At 44.5% G+C, this 24,993-nt stretch overlaps 1 pseudogene; it reads right to left on the reverse strand.

The window, feature by feature from the left end:
- Positions 1-11,650, reverse strand: part of LOC119328768 — a 29,937-nt pseudogene extending 18,287 nt beyond the window's left edge.
- Positions 11,651-24,993: the final 13,343 nt, after the last annotated feature.

Here is a 24,993-nt window from a genome sequence, read left to right on the forward strand (position 1 = left end):
GGGCAATTATGATAACAAACAGACCAGTTGCGAGTCCAAGGTCGAGTTGCAAGTGGCATCGAGTAAACACCGCCCCGAGTTGAGAGTCGATGGTCGAGTTGCAACTGGGGCATTCAGGCCCTCGCAGTTGCGAGTCGATGCTAGAGTTGCAATTAGGGCAACCATGTCAAACAAGAAGACAAAAAATTGACCAGTTGTGAGTCGATGGTCTAGTTGCAAGTGGCATCAAGTAAACACCCCCCCCCTCGAAGTAGCGGGTCGGGGGTCGAGTTCCAACGGGGGCATTCGGTCCCTCACAGTTGCGAGTCGATGGTAGACTTGCAACTGGGGCAATTATGGCAAAAAAGAAAGACAACAAAACATACCACTTGCAAGTTCATGGTCGAGTTGCAAAGTGGCACCGAGTAAACACCCCCCAGTTGCAAGTCGATGGTCGAGTCGCAACTGGGGCATGCGGGGCCCACGGTTCCTTGTATTTCATCGGTAAAACCAAAAAGTTGCTTGTATTTACAAGGAAAGTAATTGTGAACAAACAAAAACAACAAACAACAACAGTAACAACAACAACACACAACAAAAACAGACCAGTTGCAAGTCCAAGGTCGAGTTGCGAAGTGGCATTGAGTAAACACCCCCCCCCCTGAGTTGCGAGTCGATGGTCGAGTTGCAGCTGGGGCATTTGGGGCCTTGCAGCTGAGAGTTGATGGTGGACTTGCAATTGGGGCAATTATGGCAAAAAAGAAAGACAAAAAAAGACTAGTTGTGATTCCAAGGTCGAGTTGCAAGTGGCATCGAGTACACCCCCCTAAGTGTTGGGGAACGTAGCAGAAATTCAAAAATTTTCCTACGTATCACCAAGATCTATCTATGGAGAGACCAGCAACGAGTAGAAAGGGAGTGCATCTACATACCCTTGTAGATCTCTAAGCGGAAGCGTTCAAGTGAACGGGGTTGATGGAGTCGTACTCGTCGTGATTCAGATCACCGATGATCAAGTGCCGAACGGACGGCACCTCCGCGTTCAACACACGTACAGCCCGGTGACGTCTCCCACGCCTTGATCCAGCAAGGAGAGAGGGAGAGGTTGAGGAAGACTCCATCCAACAGCAGCACAACGGCGTGGTGGTGGTGGAGGAGCGTGGCAATCCCGCAGGGCTTCGCCAAGCACCATGGGAGAAGAGGAGGAGGGAGAGGGGCAGGGCTTTACCAACGAGAGATCAAATCGCGTTTTCTGGGCAGCCCCTAGGCCTCATATATATAGGGGAAGGGGAGGGCTGCGCCCCCTTTAGGGTTTCCCACCCCAAGGGGCGGCGGCCAGCCTCCAGATGGCATCTGGTGCGGCGGCCAAGAGGGGGGGAGGAGTCCATCCTCCCCAAGGCACCTCGGAGGTGCCTTCCCCCTTGAGGACTCTTCCCTCTAGGGTTCCCTAGGCGCATGGGCCTCTTGGGGCTGGTGCCCTTGGCCCATGTAGGCCAAGGCGCACCCCCTACAGCCCATGTGGCCCCCCGGGGCAGGTGGCCCCACCCGGTGGGCCCCCGGGACCCTTCCGGTGGTCCCGGTACAATACCGATGACCCCGAAACTTGTCCCGATGGCCGAAACAGGACTTCCCATATATAAATCTTTACCTCCGGAACTCCTCGTGACGTCCGGGATCTCATCCGGGACTCCGAACAACATTCGGTAACCACATACAAGCTTCCTTTATAACCCTAGCGTCATCAAACCTTAAGTGTGTAGACCCTACGGGTTCGGGAGACATGCAGACATGACCGAGACGTTCTCCAGTCAATAACCAACAGCGGGATCTGGATACCCATGTTGGCTCCCACATGTTCCACGATGATCTCATCGGATGAACCACGATGTCAAGGACTCAATTGATCCCGTATTCAATTCCCTTTGTCTAGCGGTATTTTACTTGCCCGAGATTCGATCGTCGGTATACCGATACCTTGTTCAATCTCGTTACCGACAAGTCACTTTACTCGTTCTGTAACACATCATCCCGTGATCAACTCCTTGGTCACATTGCTCATATGATGATGTCCTACCGAGTGGGCCCAGAGATACCTCTTCGTTTACACGGAGTGACAAATCCCAGTCTCGATCCGCATAAAACAATAGATACTTTCGGAGATACCTGTAGTGCACCTTTATAGTCACCCAGTTATGTTGTGACGTTTGATACACCCAAAGCACTCCGACGGTATCCAGGAGTTACACGATCTCATGGTCAAAGGAAGAGATACTTGACATTGGCAAAGCTCTAGCAAACGAACTACACGATCTTTGTGCTATGCTTAGGATTGGGTCTTGTCCATCACATCATTCTCCTAATGATGTGATCCCGTTATCAACGACATCCAATGTCCATAGCCAGGAAACCATGACTATCTGTTGATCACAACGAGCTAGTCAACTAGAGGCTCAATAGGGACATATTGTGGTCTATGTATTCACACGTGTATTACGATTTCCGGATAATACAGTTATAGCATGAATAAAAGACAATTTTCATGAACAAGGAAATATAATAATAACACTTTTATTATTGCCTCTAGGGCATATTTCCAACAGTCTCCCACTTGCACTAGAGTCAATAATCTAGTTCACATCGCCATGTGATTAACACTCACAGGTCACATCACCATGTGACTAATACCCAAGAGTTTACTAGAGTCAGTAGTCTAGTTCACATCACTATGTGATTAACACTCAATGAGTTTTATGTTTGATCATGTTGCTTGTGAGAGAGGTTTTAGTCAACGGGTCTGAACCTTTCAGATCCGTGTGTGTTTTACAAATCTCTATGTCATCTCCTAGATGCAGCTACCACGCTCTATTTGGAGCTATTCCAAAATAACTGTTCTACTTGGAGCTATTCTAAATTGTTGCTCCAATATATGTATCCGGTATCTCTACTTAGAGCTATCTGGATAGGTGTTAAGCTTGCATCGACATAACCTTTACGACGAACTCTTTTACCACCTCCATAATCGAGAAAATTCCTTAGTCCACTAGTTACTAAGGGTAACTTTGACCGCTATCTGTGAGCCATTCTTGGATCACTCTTGTACCCCTTGACTGACTCATGGCAAGGCACACTTCAGGTGCGGTACACAGCACAGCATACTGAAGAGCCTACATTTTAAGCATAGGGGACGACCTTCGTCCTTTCTCTCTATTCTGCCGTGGTCGAGCTTTAAGTCTTAACTTCGTACCTTACAACTCAGGCAAGAACTTCTTCTTTGACTGATCCATCTTGAACACCTTCAAGATCATGTCAAGGTATGTGCTCATTTGAAAGTACCATTAAGCGTTTTGATCTATCCTTATAGATCTTGATGCTCAATGCTCAAGCAGCTTAATCCAGGCTTTCCATTGAAAAACACTTTCAAAATAACCCTATATGCTTTCCAGAAATTCTACGTCATTTCTGATCAACAATATGTCAACAACATATACTCATCAGAGATTCTATAGTGCTCCCACTCACTTCTTTGGAAATACAAGTTTCTCATAAACTTTGTACAAACCCAAAATCTTTGATCATCATCAAAGCATACATTCCAACTCCGAGATGCTCACTCCAGTCCTTAGAAGGATCGCTGGAGCTAGCATACCTTTTAGCATCCTTAGGATCGACAAAAAACTTTCTGATTGTATTACATACAACCTTTCCTCACGAAAACTGGTAAGGAAACTCGTTTTGATATCCATCTGCCAGATTTCATAAATATAGCTAATGCTAACATGAATCCGACGGACTTAAGCATCGCTACGGATGAGAAAATCTCATCGTAGTCAACTCCTTGAACTTGTGAAAAACTTTTTGCCACAAGTCGAGCTTCATGGATGGTGACATTACCATCCACGTCCGTCTTCTTCTTAAAGATCCATTTATCTTAATGGCTTGCCGATCAACGGGCAAGTCCACCAAAGTCCATGGATCCGTTCTCGGATTTTATGGCCTCGAGCCATTTATCGGAATCCGGGCCCACCATCGCTTCTCCATAGCTCGTAGGTTCATTGTTGTCTAGCAACATGACCTTCAAGACAGGATCACCTTACCACTCCGAAGTAGTACGTGTCCTTGTCGTCCTACGAGGTTTGGTAGTGACTTGATCCGAAGTTTCATGATCAATATCATAAGCTTCCACTTCAATTGGTGTAGGTGCCACAGGAACAACTTCCTGTGCCCTGTCACACACTAGTTGAAGAGACGGTTCAATAACCTCATCAAGTCTCCACCATCCTCCCACTCAATTCTTTCGAGAGAAACTTTTCCTCGAGAAAGGACCCGATTCTAGAAACAATCCATATTGCTTTCGGATCTGAATTAGGAGGTATACCCAACTGTTTTGGGTTTCCTATGAAGATGCATTTTATCCGCTTTGGGTTCGAGCTTATCAACCTGAAACTTTTTCATATAAGCGTCGCAGCCCCAAACTTTTAAGAAACGACAACTTAGGTTTCTCTAAACCATAATTCATACGGTGTCATCTCATCGGAATTACGTGGTGCCCTATTTAAAGTGAATGTGGTTGTCTCTAATGCCTAACCCATGAACGATAGTGGTAATTCGATAAGAGACATCATGGTACGCACCATATCCAATAGGGTGCAACTATGATGTTCGGACACACCATCACATTATGGTGGTCCAGGCGGTATTAATTGCGAAACAATTTCCACAATGTCTTAATTGTGTGCCAAAACTCGTAACTCAGATATTCATCTCTATGATCATATCATAGACATTTTATCCTCTTGTCACAATGATCTGCTACTTCACTCTGAAATTACTTGAACCATTCAATAATTCAGACTTGTGTTTCATCAAGTAAATATACTCAACATTTACTCGAATCATCTGTGAAGTAAGAACATAATGATATTCACTGCATGCCTCAGCACTCATTCGACTGCACACATCAAAATGTGTTACTTCCAACAAGTTGCTATCTTGTTCCATCTTATTGAAACCGAGGCTTTTCAGTCATCTTGCCTATGTGGTATGATTTGCATATCTCAAGTGATTCAAAATCAAGTGAGTCCGAACGGTCCATTTGCATGGAGCTTCTTCATGCATATATACCAATAGACATGGTTCGCATGTCTCAAACTTTTCAAAAATGAGTGAGTCCAAAGATCCATCAACATGAAGCTTCTTCATGCGTTTTATACCATTATGACTTACATGGCAGTGCCACAAGTAAGTGGTACTATCATTACTATCTTATATCTTTTGGCATGAAAATGTGTATCACTACGATCGAGATTCAATAAACCATTTATTTAGGTGCAAGACCATCGAAGGTATTATTCAAATAAATAGAGTAACCATTATTCTCCTTAAATGAATAACCGTATTGCGATAGACATAATCCAATCATGTCTATGCTCAACGCAAACACCAATCTCGGTGGTAGAGGGAGCGTGCGATGCTTGATCACATCAACCTTGGAAACACTTCCAACACATATCGTCATCTCACCTTTAGCTAGTCTCCTTTTATTTCGTAGCTTTTTATTTCGAGTTACTAACACTTAGCAACTGAACCGGTATCTTAATACCCTGGTGCTACTAGGAGTACTAGTAAAGTACACATTAACATAATGTATATCCAATATACTTCTATCGACCTTGCCAGCCTTCTCATCTACCAAGTATCTAGGGTAATGCTGCTCCAGTAGCTGTTCCCCTTATTACAGAAGCACTTAGTCTCGGGTTTGGGTTCAACCTTGGGTTTCTTCACTAGTGCAGCAGCCGATTTGCCGTTTCATGAAGTATCCCTTCTTGCCCTTGCCCTTCTTGAAACTAGTGGTTTCACCAACCATCAACAATTGATGCTCCTTCTTGATTTCTACTTTCGCGGTGTCAAACATCGCGAATACCTCAAGGATCATCATATCTATCCCTGATATGTTATAGTTCATCACAAAGCTCTAGCAGCTTGGCGGCAATGACTTTGGAGAAACATCACTATCTCATTTGGAAGATCAACTCCCACTTGATTCAAGTGATTGTTGCACTCAGACAATCTGAGCACAAGCTCAACGATTGAGCTTTTCTCCCTTAGTTTGTAGGCTAAGAAAATTGTCGGAGGTCTTATACCTCTTGACGTGGGCACGAGCTTGAAATCCTAATTTCAGCCCTCGAAACATCTCATATGTTCCGCGATGTTTCGAAAACGTCTTTGGTGCCTCTACTTAAACCATTTAACTGAACTATCACGTAGTTATCAAAACGTGTATGTTCGATGTTCGAAACATCCACAAACGACGTTTGGGGTTCAGCACACTGAGCAGTGCATTAAGGACATAAGCTTTCTACTGTTCGCATAATCGCTACTATCAACTTTCAACTATATTTTCTCTAGGAACATATCTAAAACAGTAGAACTAAAGCGCGAGCTACGACATAATTTGCAAAAGGTCTTTTGACTATGTTCAGGATAATTAAGTTTATCTTATGAACTCCCACTCAGATAGACATCCCTCTAGTCATCTAAGTGATTACATGATCCAAGTCAAACTAGGCCGTGTCCGATCATCACGTGAGACGGACTAGTCATCATCGGTGAACATCTTCATGTTGATCGTATCTACTATACGACTCATGCTCGACCTTTCGGTCTCCGTGTTCCGAGGCCATGTCTGCACATGCTAGGCTCGTCAAGTTAACCCTAAGTGTTTTCGCTGTGTAAAACTGTCTTACACCCGTTGTATGTGAACGTAAGAATCCATCACACCCGATCATCACGTGGTGCTTAGAAGCGACGAACTGTAGCAACGGTGCACAGTTAGGGGAGAACACTTCTTGAAATTTTGTAAGGGATCATCTTATTTACTACCGTCGTCCTAAGTAAACAAGATGCATAAACATAATAAACATCACATGCAATTATATAGTTGTGACATGATATGGCCAATATCATATAGCTCCATTGATCTCCATCTTCGGGGCTCCATGATCATCTTGTCACCGGCATGACACCATGATCTCCATCATCATGATCTCCATCATCGTGTCTTCATGAAGTTGTCACGCCAACGACTACTTCTACTTCTATGGCTAACGCGTTTAGCAATAAAGTAAAGTAAGTTACATGGCATTCTTCAATGACACGCAGGTCATACAAAAAATAAAGACAACTCCTATGGCTCCTGCCGGTTGTCATACTCATCGACATGCAAGTCGTGAATCCTATTACAAGAACATGATCAATCTCATACATCACATATCATTCATCACATTCTTCTGGCCATATCACATCACAAAGCATACCCTGCAAAAACAACTTAGACGTCCTCTAATTGTTGTTTGCATGTTTTACGTGGCTGCTATGGGTTTCTAGCAAGAACGTTTCTTACCTACGCAATACCACAACGTGATATGCCAATTGCTATTTACCCTTCATAAGGACCCTTTTCATCGAATCCGTTCCGACTAAAGTGGGAGAGACTGGCACCAGCTAGCCACCTTATGCACCAAGTGCATGTCAATCGGTGAAACCTGTCTCACGTAAGAGTACGTGTAAGGTCGGTCCGGGCCGCTTCATCCCACAATACCGTCGAAACAAGATTGGACTAGTAACGGTAAGCATATTGAACAACATCAACGCCCACAACTACTTTGTGTTCTACTCGTGCAAAGAATCTACGCAATAGACCTAGCTCATGATGCCACTATTGGGGAACGTAGCAGAAATTCAAAAAATTTCCTACGTATCACCAAGATCTATCTATGGAGAGACCAGCAACGAGTAGAAAGGGAGTGCATCTACATACCCTTGTAGATCGCTAAGCGGAAGCGTTCAAGTGAACGGGATTGATGGAGTCGTACTCGTCGTGATTCAGATCACCGATGATCAAGTGCCGAACGGACGGCACCTCCGCGTTCAACACACGTACAGCCTGGTGACGTCTCCCACGCCTTGATCCAGCAAGGAGAGAGGGAGAGGTTGAGGAAGACTCCATCCAACAGCAGCACAACGGCGTGGTGGTGGTGGAGGAGCGTGGCAATCCCGCAGGGCTTCGCCAAGCACCATGGGAGAAGAGGAGGAGGGAGAGGGGCAGGGCTGCACCAACGAGAGATCAAATCGCGTTTTCTGGGCAGCCCCTAGGCCTCATATATATAGGGGAAGGGGAGGGTTGCGCCCCCTTTAGGGTTTCCCACCCCAAGGGGCGGCGGCCAGCCTCCAGATGGCATCTGGTGCGGCGGCCAAGAGGGGGGAGGAGTCCATCCTCCCCAAGGCACCTCGGAGGTGCCTTCCCCCTTGAGGACTCTTCCCTCTAGGGTTCCCTAGGCGCATGGGCCTCTTGGGGCTGGTGCCCTTGGCCCATGTAGGCCAAGGCGCACCCCCTACAGCCCATGTGGCCCCCCGGGGCAGGTGGCCCCACCCGGTGGGCCCCCGGGACCCTTTCGGTGGTCCCGGTACAATACCGATGACCCCGAAACTTGTCCCGATGGCCGAAATAGGACTTCCCATATATAAATCTTTACCTCCGGACCATTCCGGAACTCCTCGTGACGTCCGGGATCTCATCCGGGACTCCGAACAACATTCGGTAACCACATACAAGATTCCTTTATAACCCTAGCGTCATCAAACCTTAAGTGTGTAGACCCTACGGGTTCGGGAGACATGCAGACATGACCGAGACGTTCTCCAGTCAATAACCAACAGCGGGATCTGGATACCCATGTTGGCTCCCACATGTTCCACGATGATCTCATCGGATGAACCACGATGTCAAGTACTCAATTGATCCCGTATTCAATTCCCTTTGTCTAGCGGTATTTTACTTGCCCGAGATTCGATCGTCGGTATACCGATACCTTGTTCAATCTCGTTACCGGCAAGTCACTTTACTCGTTCCGTAACACATCATCCCGTGATCAACTCCTTGGTCACATTGCGCATATGATGATGTCCTACCGAGTGGGCCCAGAGATACCTCTTCGTTTACACGGAGTGACAAATCCCAGTCTCGATCCGCATAAAACAATAGATACTTTCGGAGATACCTGTAGTGCACCTTTATAGTCACCCAGTTACGTTGTGACGTTTGATACACCCAAAGCACTCCTACGGTATCCAGGAGTTACACGATCTCATGGTCAAAGGAAGAGATACTTGACATTGGCAAAGCTCTAGCAAACGAACTACACGATCTTTGTGCTATGCTTAGGATTGGGTCTTGTCCATCACATCATTCTCCTAATGATGTGATCCCGTTATCAACGACATCCAATGTCCATAGCCAGGAAACCATGACTATCTGTTGATCACAACGAGCTAGTCAACTAGAGGCTCACTAGGGACATATTGTGGTCTATGTATTCACACGTGTATTACGATTTCCGGATAATACAGTTATAGCATGAATAAAAGACAATTTTCATGAACAAGGAAATATAATAATAACACTTTTATTATTGCCTCTAGGGCATATTTCCAACACTAAGTTGCGAGTCGATGGTCGAGTTGCAAGTGTTGTGTGGGCCCTACAGTTGCGAATCGATGATGGACTTGCAACTGAGGCAATATGGCAGTAAAAGAAAAGACAAAAAATCATACCAGTTGCGAGTCCAAGGTCGAGTTGTAAGTGGCACCGAGTAGACACCCCATTTGCAAGTTGATGGTCGAGTTGCAACTAGGGCATGCGGGGCGCACCGGTCCTTGTATTTCGTCGGTGAAACCAAAAATTGCTTGTATTTACAAGGAAAGTAATTGTGAACAACAAAGAACAAACAACAACAACAACAACAACAACAACTCGATGGTCGAGTTGCGAGGTGGAGCATTTGGGGCCTTGTGGCTATGAGTTGATGGTGGACTTGCAATTGGGGCAATTATGGCAAAAAAGAAAGACAAAAAACAGACCAGTTGCAAGTCCATGGTCGAGTGGAAAGTGGCATCGAGTAAACACCCCCCCACCCCCGAGTTGCGAGTCAATGGTCGAGTTCCAAGTGCCGTGTGGGTCCTACAGTTGCGAATCGATGATGGACTTGGAACTGGGGCAATTATGGCAATAAAAGAAAAGACAAAAAATCATACCAGTTGCAAGTCCAAGGTCGAGTTGTAAGTGGCACCGAGTAGACACCCCAATTGCAAGTCGATGGGCGAGTTGCAACTAGGGCATGCGGGGCCCACTGGTCCTTGCATTTTGTTGGTGAAACCAAAAAATTGCTTGTATTTACAAGGAAAGTAATTGTGAACACACAACGGTCAAGTTGTAAGTGGCACCGAGTAGACACCCCAATTGCAAGTCGATGGGCGAGTTGCAACTAGGGCATGCGGGGCCCACTGGCCCTCCCCCGACCCACCAGTTGCGGTCGCCTTATATATGTCTTGCGGTTGGGCTTGGTAGATGCGATTGTGCTCGGGATGGGCGCTTGCAACTACAACAAAAAAAACTAACAAAAAAATGGAACTAATTTCATTGGCGCCGACAAACCCTCCACCCCGACGTCTGGTTGCACTTGGGTGTGCTAAGTTGTGATTGCGCTCTGCTTAGGGCGGTTGCAACTAAAAGAAAAAAAACTAAAAAAAATGGAACCGATTTCATCGGCGACGACAAAAGCCCTCCGCCCCGACCCCGGTTGCATTCGCCTTATATGTCCTATGGTTGCTGAGTTACAGTTGCGCTCGTGTAGGGCGGTTGCAACTACAACAAAAAAAATCTACCAAAAAATGGAACCGATTTCATCGACGCCCACAAACCTCCGCCCCGATGCCCGGTTGCGGTCACATTATATGGCTTATAGTTGCGCTTGGGTGTGTTCAGTTGCAATTGTGCTCGGGGTGGGATGGTTGCAGCTGCAAAAAAATACGTAACAAAAAAAAGGAATCCGATTTCATCGGCGCCGACAACTCCTCCCGTCTCGGCCTCCGGTTGCGGTCACATTATATGTCCTGCAGTTGCGCTTGGGTGTGTTGTCTTGCGATTATGCTCGGACTGGGTCGGTTGCAAGAACAACAAAAATCCCTAAACAAAACACAAAAAAGATTTCATCGACGCCAACAAAAAGATTGGAGGACCAATAGAACGGCCGGATTCTTACTTCGAAAAATGCCGCCACCACCGATCTCCCGCAGCAGGCTCTTCCCGAGTCTCAGCCGCCACCAAGAAGACACAAAGAGATTGGAAAAAGGGGTGATAAGACACGGGCTTCCTATATCTAACACAAGTGGGCTTTGTCAGCAAAAAAAGAAAAACAAGCACGCGACAAAAAAAAACAGGCCACGAGCGGGACAATAGATGGGCTGTGCCTCCCGTCGTTACGAAGCTCTCTACAGGAGGAAAACACGAATCGTGGCGCAGCTCAATCAGACGGCCAGAAAAGTTAATGAGACCAATTTGATTCTCAGCTGAATGAGTTTTAGCAAATCCGTATAAAGAATAGAGGTGATATACGTTGATGAAGCAGTCGTGGAAGAAGAGGCGGAGGACGGCGGGCGCCATCCTCGGCTGGGCGGCGACGCTGCTCGCCATCACTGACCGCACAACGCGATGCACGTTGGGGCACGTCTTCTCGTAGTAACCCGGGGAGAGCTCGTCGCCATTGGCGGTGGCAGCGAGAGCAACCAAGAGGAGCAGCGCAAGTGCAAGCCAAGAAGGGACGCTGGAGGACGCCATGCCTATGGTCTGGTGTGTGGTGATGAGAAGAATCAAGCAGGGTCCGGTGTGTGGTGATGAGAAGAATCAAGCAGGCAAGGAGAGAATGCGATGCTTAGCTTGCTAGGTTGCAGTGCACGAGTGTGGGGAACATGAATGGATGCATGTGCTTATATAGAGTTCGATTAGTGCTGCCTTCTCCCCGTGCATGTACAATGCTAAGTAAACTGCCCGTGTGTCTAGGATTTTCGGTGCATGTACAAGCTGCATGCAGGCTTTTACGCCCGTGTGTCATGTGCGAACGCTCTGTAATTCAGCACCACTCACAAGCCGCAGCCTCGTGCTTCCATTCAGGGTGATTGACGAGGTCATGACTGACAAAAGAGAAAACAAAAGCGCAGGGAATTGACAGGCTAACTAATACACGTACAAAACTAATGATGCAGCCTCGTGCTTGAATTGCACGCGTCGACATGGTTGCTTGCTTGGATGGTGCAATTCTCTGGAATCATTAATTGGCTGGAATCAAATGGTGTTAGAGAACGGGCAATGACAAACTGTTGAATCGCAAACATGCATGTTGTCCACTTGGACTGTTTGCCTAATTCAAAAGATGAGCGGTCGACTTTTGCATGGTGTGAGAAAACACCCTCTAAGCACATGCTTTAGAGCAAAATCGGTCCACTCGTGTGCCCAGAAGCCCAATTTTTGCCGGTTAGGACCGGAATTGACGCCGGCGGACCCAGGTCGAAACCGACGCGTTGCGGGGGTGCCCGGGGAAACGTTTTTGACGCGAAAGTCTGATGGATCCGCCGAGTCAGCGACTGCGACGCCAAGAATCTACGTCGTCCTCATCGCCTCGGTTTCCCGCGGGAATCAATGCGAAGGCTGTCGCCGGTCAGCCTTCCATTGATTCATGGGCGGCGCAGTGAAGACGCGCCACCATCATGCGTCCCGCCCCATCCCGTCACGCGTCCACACTGCTGTCGCCCGCTCGCCGCCCACTCGCCACTATAAAAGCCACACTCCCTCACCGATGGCAGCACACTTCACTACTAGGGAAAACCCTAGTGCTATCGCTTATTTTATAGCTAGTTGTAGCGCTTGTACAAGCCTTATCACTAAGGCCCTACAGTTAACTGGTAGCAGTACCGTTTCCCCCCAAAAAGCGCTACTGCTAATAGTAAGTAGCAGTAGCATTTTTTTTGAAAAGCGTTGCCGCTAACTTTTCCTGTATTTTTAAAAATACAGCTTATTTTCGTTGTGGTTTTATATACAGTACTTTCATCATATGATTTTATGACCATGATTAGTTATTATATATAACAATGGGTGAATGAATGTGGAGTAAATTCAAGTGGAGGCAACATGTGATGCATGTCGAAAGTACTACTAATCCAAACTTGATCTAGTTTGGATTAGTAGTACTTTCGATGTGCACCACATGTTGCCTCCACTTGAATCTAATCCATATTCATTTCACCTACTGATATATATAATAAATCATCATGCTCATATAACAACTTAGCATCATGCATTATCAATCATAATAATAAATAACTCATCATTGGTATCATAATAACAATTCGTATTCATCATCATCGATCATACAACTTCTACTCAATACCATAATAACAAGTCATACTCATCATCATCATAGTCATCTAACCAATCCTACTTAGTTGTTCTTAGCACATGATCACGAGTATTAGCTAGGACCTAAATACCCTCTCTAAGGTAAAATAGTATAAAACAAGATAGGCCCTGACTCTTCATTATGGAGAATGGAGATTATCTCGTCTTCAATTCTTGCCCTTCGCACAATGTTGCTTCCAAGTAGCTCCCTATGATTGACCATACATTTTTTCCAATCTATGATTGTCATGTCTTCATCGATTTTAGAAATCTGGTATGGACAGGACTGATTCCTAGGATGACTTGGCCATAAGTTCAAAACATCAAGGCGACCTATCCGAAACATCAGATGAGGTACACAGTCCTTTGGGATTTTCTGTTGGAAAACATAGTAATGACTTCGTAGTTAGCAATGTAGTTGAGTTTTAGAAGAATTTATGAAAAAGATGCACGGATGTCGTAATAGTAAAAAAATCTTACCATGACATCTCCATGGATCTTACCGTAGTTCAACACGTGCACTAGTGGTACGTATTGACCATAATGTGGAGGAGTTTGATAATAGATATTGTAATTTTCAAGATCAGTAATAAGTGAGATCAGATGATTTTTCTCCTGATAAGTTAATTCTGATCCATGTCATAATTAACCCATTTCTTCAGTTTTTCAAAATAAGTATTGGTGATTTTCTATGTTGCTATAAACCCATTTCCACTACAATTGTTACTAATCTAGCTTTAAATATTATAGGATGAATGGAAGTGTTCTTACTTGGAGTGGGTTGATCAAGAGTGGCTGATAACCCACAAGTATAGGGGATCGCAACAGTTTTCGAGGGTAGAGTATTCAACCCAAATGTATTGATTCGACACAAGGGGAGCGAAAGAATACTCTCAAGTATTAGCAGCTGAGTTGTCAATTCAACCACACCTGGAAACTTAATATATGCAGCAAAGTGTTTAGTAGCATAGTAATATGATAGTAGTGGTAACGGTAGCAAAAGGTAACGGTAGTAAAGCAATGTTTTTGGTATTTCGTAGTGATGATAGCAATAGCAACGGAAAAGTAAATAAGCGAAGAACAATATATGGAAAGCTCGTAGGCAATGGATCGGTGATGGAGAATTATGCCGGATGCGGTTCATCATGTAACAGTCATAACCTAGGGTGACACAGAACTAGCTCCAGTACATCAATGTAATGTAGGCATGCATTCCGAATATAGTCATACGTGCTTATGGAAAAGAACTTGCATAACATCTTTTGTCCTACCCTCCCGTGGCAGCGGGGTCCTTACGGAAACTAAGGGATATTAAGGCCTCCTTTTAATAGAGAACCGGAACAAAGCATTAACACATAGTGAATACATGAACTCCTCAAACTACGGTCATCACCGGTAAGTATCCCGATTATTTTCACTTCAGGGTTAACGGATCATAACACATAATAGGTGACTATAGACTTGCAAGATAGAATCAAGAACACTCATATATTGATGAAAACATAATAGGTTCAGACCTAAAATCATGGCACTCGGGCCCTAGTGACAAGCATTAAGCATAGCAAAGGCATAGCAACATCAATCTCAGAACATAGTGGACACTAGGGATCAAACCCTAACAAAACTAACTCGATTACATGATAGATCCCATCCAACCCATCACCGTCCAGCAAGCCTACGATGGAATTACTCACGCACGACGGTGAGCATCATGAAATTGGTGATCAAGGATGGTTGATGATGACAATGGCGACGGATTCCCCTCTCCGGAGCCCCGAACGGACTCCAGATCAGCCCTCCCGAGAGGTTTTAGGGCTTGGCGGCGGCTCCGTATCGTAAAACGCGATGATTTCTTCTCTCTCGATTTTTTTCTCCCCGAAACACAATATATGGAGTTGGAGTCGGAGAGGCAACAGGGGGCCCATGAGGTAGGGGGCGCGCCCCCCACCCCCGTGGAGAGATGGTGGGCCCCCTGGCCTTCATCTTTGGCAGGTATTTTTCTTATTTTCTGAAAAGTGGCTCCGTGAAGTTTCGGGTCATTCCGAGAATGTTTGCTCCTGCACATAAATAACATCATGGTAATTCTGCTGAAAACAGCGTCAGTCCGGGTTACTTCCATTCAAATAATGCAAGTTAGAGTCCAAAACAAGGGCAAAAGTGTTTGGAAAAGTAGATACGTTGGAGACGTATCAGTGGCCATAGTCTTTGAAGATGTGCCTAGCAAAGCTCTGAAGCATATATGAGGAACAGAACAGAGGTAGGCTTAGAGAAAGTGTTGTCAACGCTGAAGATTATTTGAAAATGCGGGATAAAAAGAGGAAGGCGGAGAATGAGCTCAGATTTTAAATCAGACTTTGCTAAGATGGTGTTGGCAAAGGAGGAGACACTTTCCCAATTTGACACTGCAAAACATGTTCTTACTGAACTGAAAGCAGAGGTCGATAAGACGTTCCTGGATGATCTCGATTAGGGAAATGCATATATTGTTCTAATATTGTTCTTATGAAGTTGAACTAGCTATATGTTGTACTGTGTTGTTTTCAGGTAGCTATCGTACTATGATGTTAAAATATATTTTATGTGCATGATATGAAATTGGCAAACAGCTGTTCGATATGAAATGTGAATTTGCGTAATACTAGAATTATTAATTGTAAACTAATAAACCTGCTAAATGGGTCATGGAACTTTGCAAACGGTTCTAGCAGTAAAAGCACTTGTGATTGATAGCCCAATGCCACACAGTTTTCTTCATCAAATTGTGTGTGATGTAGTTGATAAAAGCAAATGGTTAACCAAGGCAGTGTGTGTGTGTGTGATAGTTACACCTTTCACACACGAGCCTATACATAAAACTATGTGGGATGTACATACGAATGAAAACATTTTCTCTGGATTGACTGTGTGGGATATACATAAGAACGGAAACGTATTCCTTGGATTGAATGTGTGTGATATACATATGAACAGAAATGTTTTTCTAGGATTCACCGGGTGGGATGTACATATGAATGGAAACGATTGGGTTTCGATGCCTCGCCCGATCGCACACGAGCTCATTTTGCCCCGGCCTATGTGCCAGGAGGGCCTATCCTCGACGGTTTCTGGGTCGTGTGGGAAGGACCCCCTATCGCCCACACTCACTTGGCAATGGTTCCAAATGCCATTGCGGAAAGGGGTTAAAAACCGTGTGTATAGCACCGACGTGTACCGGTGCTAGGGAAACCCTAGGGTAGCTTGCCCCCCAAGCCACGTGGAGGTAGCCCTTGGGGGGCACCCCACCTCCTCTGGTGATTGGGGGAAGGGTGAGGGGGGCGCACAACCCCTTAGTCGGCTGTGTGCTCCCTCCCCTTGGCCCATGAGCCCCCCAACTATTGTCGGGGTCCCCGAAACCCTTTTCGGTTCTCCTGGTCATAACTCGGTACCCTCAGAACACTTCCGGACTCCAATACCCTTCGTCCTATATATCAATCTTCACCTCCGAACCATTCCGTACTTCCTCGTCACGTCTGGAATCTCATCCAGGACTCCGAGCAACCTTCGGTTACCACCATAACAACTCAACTATACTTATAACGTCACCAAACGTTAAGTGTGTAGACCCTGCGGGTTCGAGAACTATGCAGACTTGAACGAGACACCTCTACGGCCAATAAACAATAGCGGGTTTTGGATGTCCATATTGGTTCCTACATATTATATGAAGATATTTATCAGTCGAACCTCGATGTCAAGGATTCAGATAATCCCGTATGCAGTTCCCTTTGTCTATTGGTATGTTACTTGCTCGAGATTAGATCGTCGGTATCACCATACCTAGTTCAATCTCGTTACAGGCAAGTCTCTTTACTCATTCCATAATACAAGATCTCGTGGCTAACCCATTAGTCACATTGCTTGCAAGCTCATTGTGATGATGTATTACCGAGTGGGCCCTGAGATACCTCTTCGTCACACAGAGTGACAAATACCAGTCTTGATCCATGCCAACTCAGTAGATACCCTCGGAGATACCTGTAGAGCACCTTTATAGTCACACGGTTACGATGTGACATTTGGTACGCACAAGGTACTCCTCCGGTGTCAGTGAGTTGCATGATCTCATGGTCATAGGAACATATACTTGACATGTAGAAAATGATAGAAATAAACTTGACACGATCATATGCTACATTCATAGTTTGGGTCTTGTCCATCACATCATTCCCCTAATGATGTGTTCTCGTTATCAAATGACAACTCATGTCTATGTCTAGGAAACCATAGCCATCTTTGATCAACGTGCTAGTCTGGTAGAGGCTCACTAGGGACATGTTGTTGTCTATGTATCCATACATGCATTTCACTTTCCGGTCACTACAATTATAGCATGGATAATAAACAGTTATCATGAACAAGGAAATATAATAATAACCACTTTATTATTTCCTCCAGGGCATACTTCCGACAGTCTCCTACTTGCACTAGAGTCAATAATATAGTATTACATGGTAATGAATCTAATACCCATAGAGTTCTGGTGTTGATCATGTTTTGTATGTGGAAGAGGTTTAGTCAATGGATCTGCAACATTCAGATTCGTATGTAGTTTGCAAATGTTTATGTCCTCCTCCTTGACTGCATCATGGATGGAATTGAAGTGTCGCTTTATGTGTCTCGCCCTCTGGTGAAACCTTGGTTCCTTGGCTAGAGCAATGGCACCAGTGTTGTCATAGAACATAGTCATTGGGTTCAGTACATTGGGCACAACTCCAAGATCTGTCATGAACTGCTTCATCCAGACACCTTCCTTCGCTGCCTCCAAGGCATCTATGTACTCCACTTCGCATGTAGAATCAGCTACCACGCTTTGCTTGGAAGTGCACCAGCTTACCGCTCCCCCATTCAGAATGTATACATATCCGGTTTGAGACTTAGAGTCATCCGGATTAGTGTCAAAGCTTGCATCGACGTAACCCTTTACGACGAGCTCTTGATCACCTCCACAAATGAGAAACATTTCCTTAGTCCTTTTTAGGTACTTAAGGATATTCTTCACCGCTGCCCAGTGATACGTCTCCGTCGTATCTATAATTTTTGATTGTTCCATGCCAATATTCTACAACTTTCATATACTTTTGGCAACTTTTTATACTATTTTTGGGACTAACATATTGATCCAGTGCCCAGTGCCAGTTCCTGTTTGTTGCATGTTTTTTTCCGCAGAATATCCATATCAAACGGAGTCCAAACGGGATAAAAACTAACGGAGATTTATTTTGGAATATATATGATTTTTGGGAATAAAAATCCACGCGAAACGGTGCCCGAGGTGGCCACGAGGCAGGGGGCGCGCCTGCCCCCTGGGCGTGCCCCTAACCCTCGTGGGCCACCCGTCAGGCGGTTGGTGCCCTTCTTTCGCCGCAAGAAAGCTAATTTCCGGATAGAGATCGTGTTTAAATTTCATCCCAATTGGAGTTACGGATCTCCGGGAATATAAGAAACAGTGAAAGGGAAGAATCTGAGAACGCAGAAACAGAGAGAGACAGAGAGACAGATCCAATCTCGGAGGGGCTCTCGCCCCTCCCACGCCATGGAGACCATGGACCAGAGGGGAAACCCTTCTCCCATCTAGGGAGAAGGTCAAGGAAGAAGAAGAAGGAGGGGGGCTCTCTCCCCCTCGCTTCCGGTGGCGCCGGAACGCCGTCGGGGGACATCATCATCACCGCGATCTACACCAACACCTCCGCCATCTTCACCAACATCTCCATCACCTTCCCCCCTCTATCTACAGCGGTCCACTCTCCCGCAACCCGCTGTACCCTCTACTTGAACATGGTGCTTTATGCTTCATATTATTATCCAATGATGTGTTGCCATCCTATGATGTCTGAGTAGATTTTCGTTGTCCTATCGGTGGTTGATGAATTGCTATGATTGATTTAATTTGCTTGTGGTTATGTTTCTGTCCTTTGGTGCCCATCATATGATGGCACGCATGGATCACACCCTAGGGTTAGTTGTATGTTGATAGGACTATGTATTGGCGGGCAAGAGTGACAGAAGCTTCAACCTAGCATAGAAATTGACGCATACAGGATTGAAGGCGGACCAATATATCTTAATGCTATGGTTGGGTTTTACCTTAATGAACATTAGTAGTTGTGGATGCTTGCTAATTGTTCCAATCATAAGTGCATAGAATTCCAAGTCAGGGATGACATGCTAGCAGTGGCCTCTCCCACATAATACTTGCTATCGGTCTAGTAAAGTAGTCAATTGCTTAGGGGCAATTTCGCAACTCCTACCACCACTTTTCCACACTTGTTGTATTTACTTTATTGTTTCTTTATCTAAACAGCCCCTACTTTTTATTTACGTACTCTTTATTATCTTGCAAACCTATCCAACAACACCTACACAGTACTTCTAGTTTCATACTTGTTCTAGGTAAAGCGAATGTCAAGCGTGCGTAGAGTTGTATTGGTGGTTTATAGAACTTGAGGGAATATTTGTTCTACCTTTAGCTCCTCGTTGGGTTCGACACTCTTACTTATTGAAAACTGTTGCGAACCCCTATACTTGTGGGTTATCATCCAGCGATTCATTCATGGATTACTTTGAAACATTCCGGCCATACTTATGGCAAGGCTGACATTCGGTCTTATGCACAACATCGCATACATGATAGAGCCTATGGCAGAAGCATAGGGGATGACACTCATCTTTTCTCTATCCTCTATAGTCGCTGGGCATTGAGTCTGACTCAACTTCACACCTTGCAAAATAGGCAAGAACCCCTTCTTGGACTGATCCATTTTGAACTTCTTCAAAATCTTATCAAGGTATGTGCTTTATGGATGTCCTGTTAAGCGTCTCGATCTATCTCTATAGATCTTGATGCCTAATATGAAAGCAGCTTCTCCTAGGTCTTCATCGAAAAACTCTTGTTCAAATATTCCTTCACGTTTTCCAAAAGGTCTATATTGTTTCCAATCATTAATATGTCATCCACATATAATATTAGAAACACTATAGAGCTCCCACTCACTTTCTTCTAAATACAAGATTCTCCAAAAACTTGTATAAACCCAAACGCTTTGATCACCTCATCCAAGCGAAGATTCCAACTCTGAGATGCTTGCACCCATCCATAAATGGATCGCTGGAGTTTGCACACTTCGTCAGCATTCTCTGGATCGACAAAACCTTCCGGTTGCAACATGTACAACTATTCCTTAAGAAAACTGTTAAGGAACGCTGTTTTGACATCCATTTGCCATATTTCATAATAGAAAAATGCAGCTATTGCTAACATGATTCTGATGGACTTGAGCATCGCTACGGGTGAGAAAGTCTCATCATAGTTAACCACTTGAACCTACAAAAACCCCTTTTCCACAAGTTGAGCTTTACAGACGGTAACATTACCATCCGTGTCCGTCTTCTTCTTGAAGATCCATTTATTCTGAATGGCTTTCGCCCTTCAGGTAATACTTCCAAAGTACATACTTTGCTTTCATACATAGATCCCATCTTGGATTTCATGGCCTCTAACCATTTGTCGACATCCGAGCCAACCATCGCTTCTCCATAGCTCGTAGGTTCACCGTTGTCCAACAACATGACCTGTAAGACAGGGTTACCATACCACTCAAGAGCTGCGCGCACCCTTATCGACCTGCGAGGTTCGATAGTAACTTGATCCGAAGCTTCATGATCATCATCATTAGCTTCCTCTTCAACTGACGTAGGTGCTACAGAAACATCTTTCTGTGTTGCGCTACTCTCTGGTTGAAGTGACGGTTCAACAACCTCATCAAGTTCTATCTTCCTCCCACTCAATTCTTTCGAGATAAACTCTTTCTCGAGAAAGGACCCGTTCTTAGAGACAAACACTTTGCCTTCGGATCTAAGATAGAAGGTATACCCAACCGTCTCTTTTGGCTATCCTATGAAGACACATTTGTCCGCTTTGGGTTCGAGCTTTTCTGGCTGAAGCCTTTTGACATAAGCATCGCAGCCCCAAACCTTAAGAAATGACAACTTAGGTTTCTTGCCAAACCATAGTTCATACGGTGTCATCTCCATGGACTTAGATGGTGCCCTATTTAAAGTGAATGCAGCCGTCTCTAACGCATAACCCCAAAATGATAGTGGCAGATTGGCAAGAGACATCATAGAACGCACCATATCCAATAGGGTATGATTACGACACTCGAACACACCATTACACTATGGTGTTCCAGGTGGTGTCAATAGTGAAACTATTCCACATTATTTTAAGTGATTGCCAAACTCATAACTCAGATATTCTCCCCCTCGATCAGATCATAGGAATTTAATCTTCTTGGTACGATGATTCTCAACTTCACTCTGAAATTGCTTGAACTTTTCAAATGTCTCAGTCTTGTGCTTCATTAAGTAAATATACCCATATCTACTCAAATCATCGGTGAAGGTGACAAAGTAACATTATCCACCGTGCACGTAAGCGCTCATCGGACTTCACACATCAGTATGTATGATTTCAAGCAAGTCACTTGCCCGTTCCATTGTTCCAAAAAACAGGCTCTTAGTCATCTTGCCCATGAGGCATGGTTCACATGTGTCAAGTGATTCAAAATCAAGTGACTCCAAAAGTCCATCAGCATGGAGTTTCTTCATACTCTTTACACTAATATGACCTAAGCGGTAGTGCCACAAGATAGTGGTACTATCATTATCAACTCTACATATTTTGGCATCAATGTTATGAACATCTGTATCATCACTATCGAGAATCAATAAGAATAAACCCCTCACAATGGGTGCATGACCATAAAAGATATTACCCATATAAATAGAACAACAATTATTCTCTGATTTAAATGAGTAACTGTCTCGCATTAAACAAGAACCAGATATAATGTTCATGCTCAACGCAGGCACTAAATAATTATTATTTAGGTTCCTCACTAATCCCAATGGTAATCGAAGAGCGAGCGTGCCGACGACGATCACATCAACCTTGGAACCATTTCCCACGTGCATCATTACTTCGTCCTTCGCCAGCCTTTGTCTATTTTGTTCTCGCTTTGAGTTGCAATTGTGAGAAACCGAACCGATATTAAATACCCAGGCACTACAATGAGAGTTGGTAAGGTACACATCAATAACATGTATATCATATATACCTTTGTTGACGTTGGCCCCCTTCTTATTGGCCAGATACTTGGGGCAGTTCCACTTTCAGTGGCCAGTTCCCTTGCAATAGAAGCATTCAGTCTCTGGCTTGGGTCCAGCCTTGGGATTCTTCACGGGAGGAGTGATGTCTAGTACACAACCTTATTCTTGTAGACGTTGTTGGGCCTCCAAGTGCAGAGGTTTGTAGGACAGTAGCAAATTTCCCTCAAGTGGATGACCTAACGTTTATCAATCTGTGGGATGCGTAGGATGAAGATGGTCTCTCTCAAACAACCCTGCAACCAAATAGCAAAGAATCTCTTGTGTCCCCAACACACCCAATACAATGGTAAATTATATAGGTGCACTAGTTCGGCAAAGAGATGGCGATACAAGTGCAATATGGATGGTAGATAAAGGTTTTTGTAATCTGAAAAATATAAAAACAGCAAGGTAACTAATGATAAAAGTGAGTGTAAACGGTATTGCAATGTGTTGTAACAAGGCCTAGGGTTCATACTTTCACTAGTGCAAGTTCTCTCAACAATAATAACATAATTGGATCATATAACTATCCCTCAACATGCAACAAAGAGTCACTCCAAAGTCACTAATAGCGGAGAACAAACGAAGAGATTATGGTAGGGTACGAAACCACCTCAAAGTTATTCTTTTCGATCAATCCATTGGGCTATTCCTATAAGTGTCACAACAGCCCTAGAGTTCGTAGTAAAATAACACCTTAAGACGCAAATCAACCAAAACCCTAATGTCACCAAGATACTCCAATGTCACCTCAAGTATCCGTGGGTATGATTATACGATATGCATCACGCAATCTTAGATTCATCTATTCAACCAACACAAAGAACTTCAAAGAGTGCCCCAAAGTTTCTACCGGAGAGTCAAGACGAAAACGTGTGCCAACCCCTATGCATAAGTTCACGAGGTCACGGAACTCACAAGTTGATCACCAAAACATACATCAAGTGGATCATGTGATATCCCATTGTCACCACAGATAAGCACACTAAAGACATACATCAAGTGTTCTCAAATCCTTAAAGACTCAATCCGATAAGATAACTTCAAAGGGAAAACTCAATTCATCACAAGAGAGTAGAGGGGGAGAAACATCATAAGATCCAACTATAATAGAAAAGCTCGCGATACATCAAGATCGTACCACCTCAAGAACATCAGAGAGAGAGAGATCAAACACATAGCTACTGGTACATACCCTCAGCCCCGAGGGTGAACTACTCCCTCCTCATCATGGAGTGCGCCGGGATGATGAATATGGCTACCGGAGAGGGATTCCCCCCTCCGGCAGGGTGCTGGAACGGGTCTAGATTGGTTTTCAGTGGCTACAGAGGCTTCTGGCGGCAGAACTCCCGATCTAGGTTATTTTCTGTAGGTTTCTATATTTATAGGAATTTTTGGCGTCAGTCTCACGTCAAGAAGGTGCCCGAGTCGTCCACGAGGTAGGCCCACGCGCCCGGGGGGGGGGGGGCTGGGCGCACCCCCACCCTCATGGACGGCCCGTGACTCTTCTGGCCCAACTCTTTTACTCTGGGGTCTTCTTTTGGTCCATAAAAAATCATCAAAAATTGGCACGTCAATTGGACTCCGTTTGGTATTCCTTTTCTGCAAAACTCAAAAACAAGGAAAAAATAGAGACTGGCACTAGGCTCTAGGTTAACAGGTTAGTCCCAAAAATCATATAAAATAGCATATAAATGCATATGAAACATCCAAGGTTGATAATATAATAGCATGGAACAATCAAAAATTATAGAAACATTGGAGACGTATCAAGCATCCCCAAACTTAATTCCTGCTTGTCCTCGAGTAGGTAATGATGTCGAATGCTTTCTAGCATATTCTTCAATGTATTTTTCTCTATTGTAGCATGAATTTTCAGATGCGAAAGATTCAAGATAAAAGTTTATTGTTGACATAAAAATAGTAATACTCCAAGTATGCTAACCAAGCAATTATGTCTTATCAAAATAACAAAGCCAAAGAAAACTTATCCCTACAAAATCATATAGTTTGGCCATGCTTCATTTTCATCACACAAAATGCTCTCATCATGCACAACCCCGATGACAAGCCAAGCAATTGTTTCATACATAGCCTTTTCAAACTCTTTCAACTTTTACGCAATATATGACCGCGAGCCATGGACATAGCACTATGGGTGGAATAGAATATAATGATTGAGGTTATGTGAGAAGACAAAAAGGGAGAAAGTCTCACATTGACGTGGCTAATCAATGGGCTATGGAGATGCCCACCGATTGATGTCAATGCAAGGAGTAGGGATTGCCATGCAACGGATGCACTAGAGCTATAAATATATGAAAGCTCATCAAAGAAACTAAGTGGGTGTGCATCCAACTTGCTTGCTCACGAAGACGTAGAGCATTTGAGGAAGCCCATCATTGGAATATACAAGCCAAGTTCTATAATAAAAAATTCCCACTAGTATATGATAGTGACAAAATAAGAGACTCTCTATCATGAAGATCATGGTGCTACTTCGAAGCACAAGTGTGGAAAAAGGATAGTAGCATTGTCCC

Source organism: Triticum dicoccoides, chromosome 7A (assembly GCF_002162155.2).
Source record: "Triticum dicoccoides isolate Atlit2015 ecotype Zavitan chromosome 7A, WEW_v2.0, whole genome shotgun sequence".
Classification (NCBI taxonomy): domain Eukaryota; kingdom Viridiplantae; phylum Streptophyta; class Magnoliopsida; order Poales; family Poaceae; genus Triticum; species Triticum dicoccoides.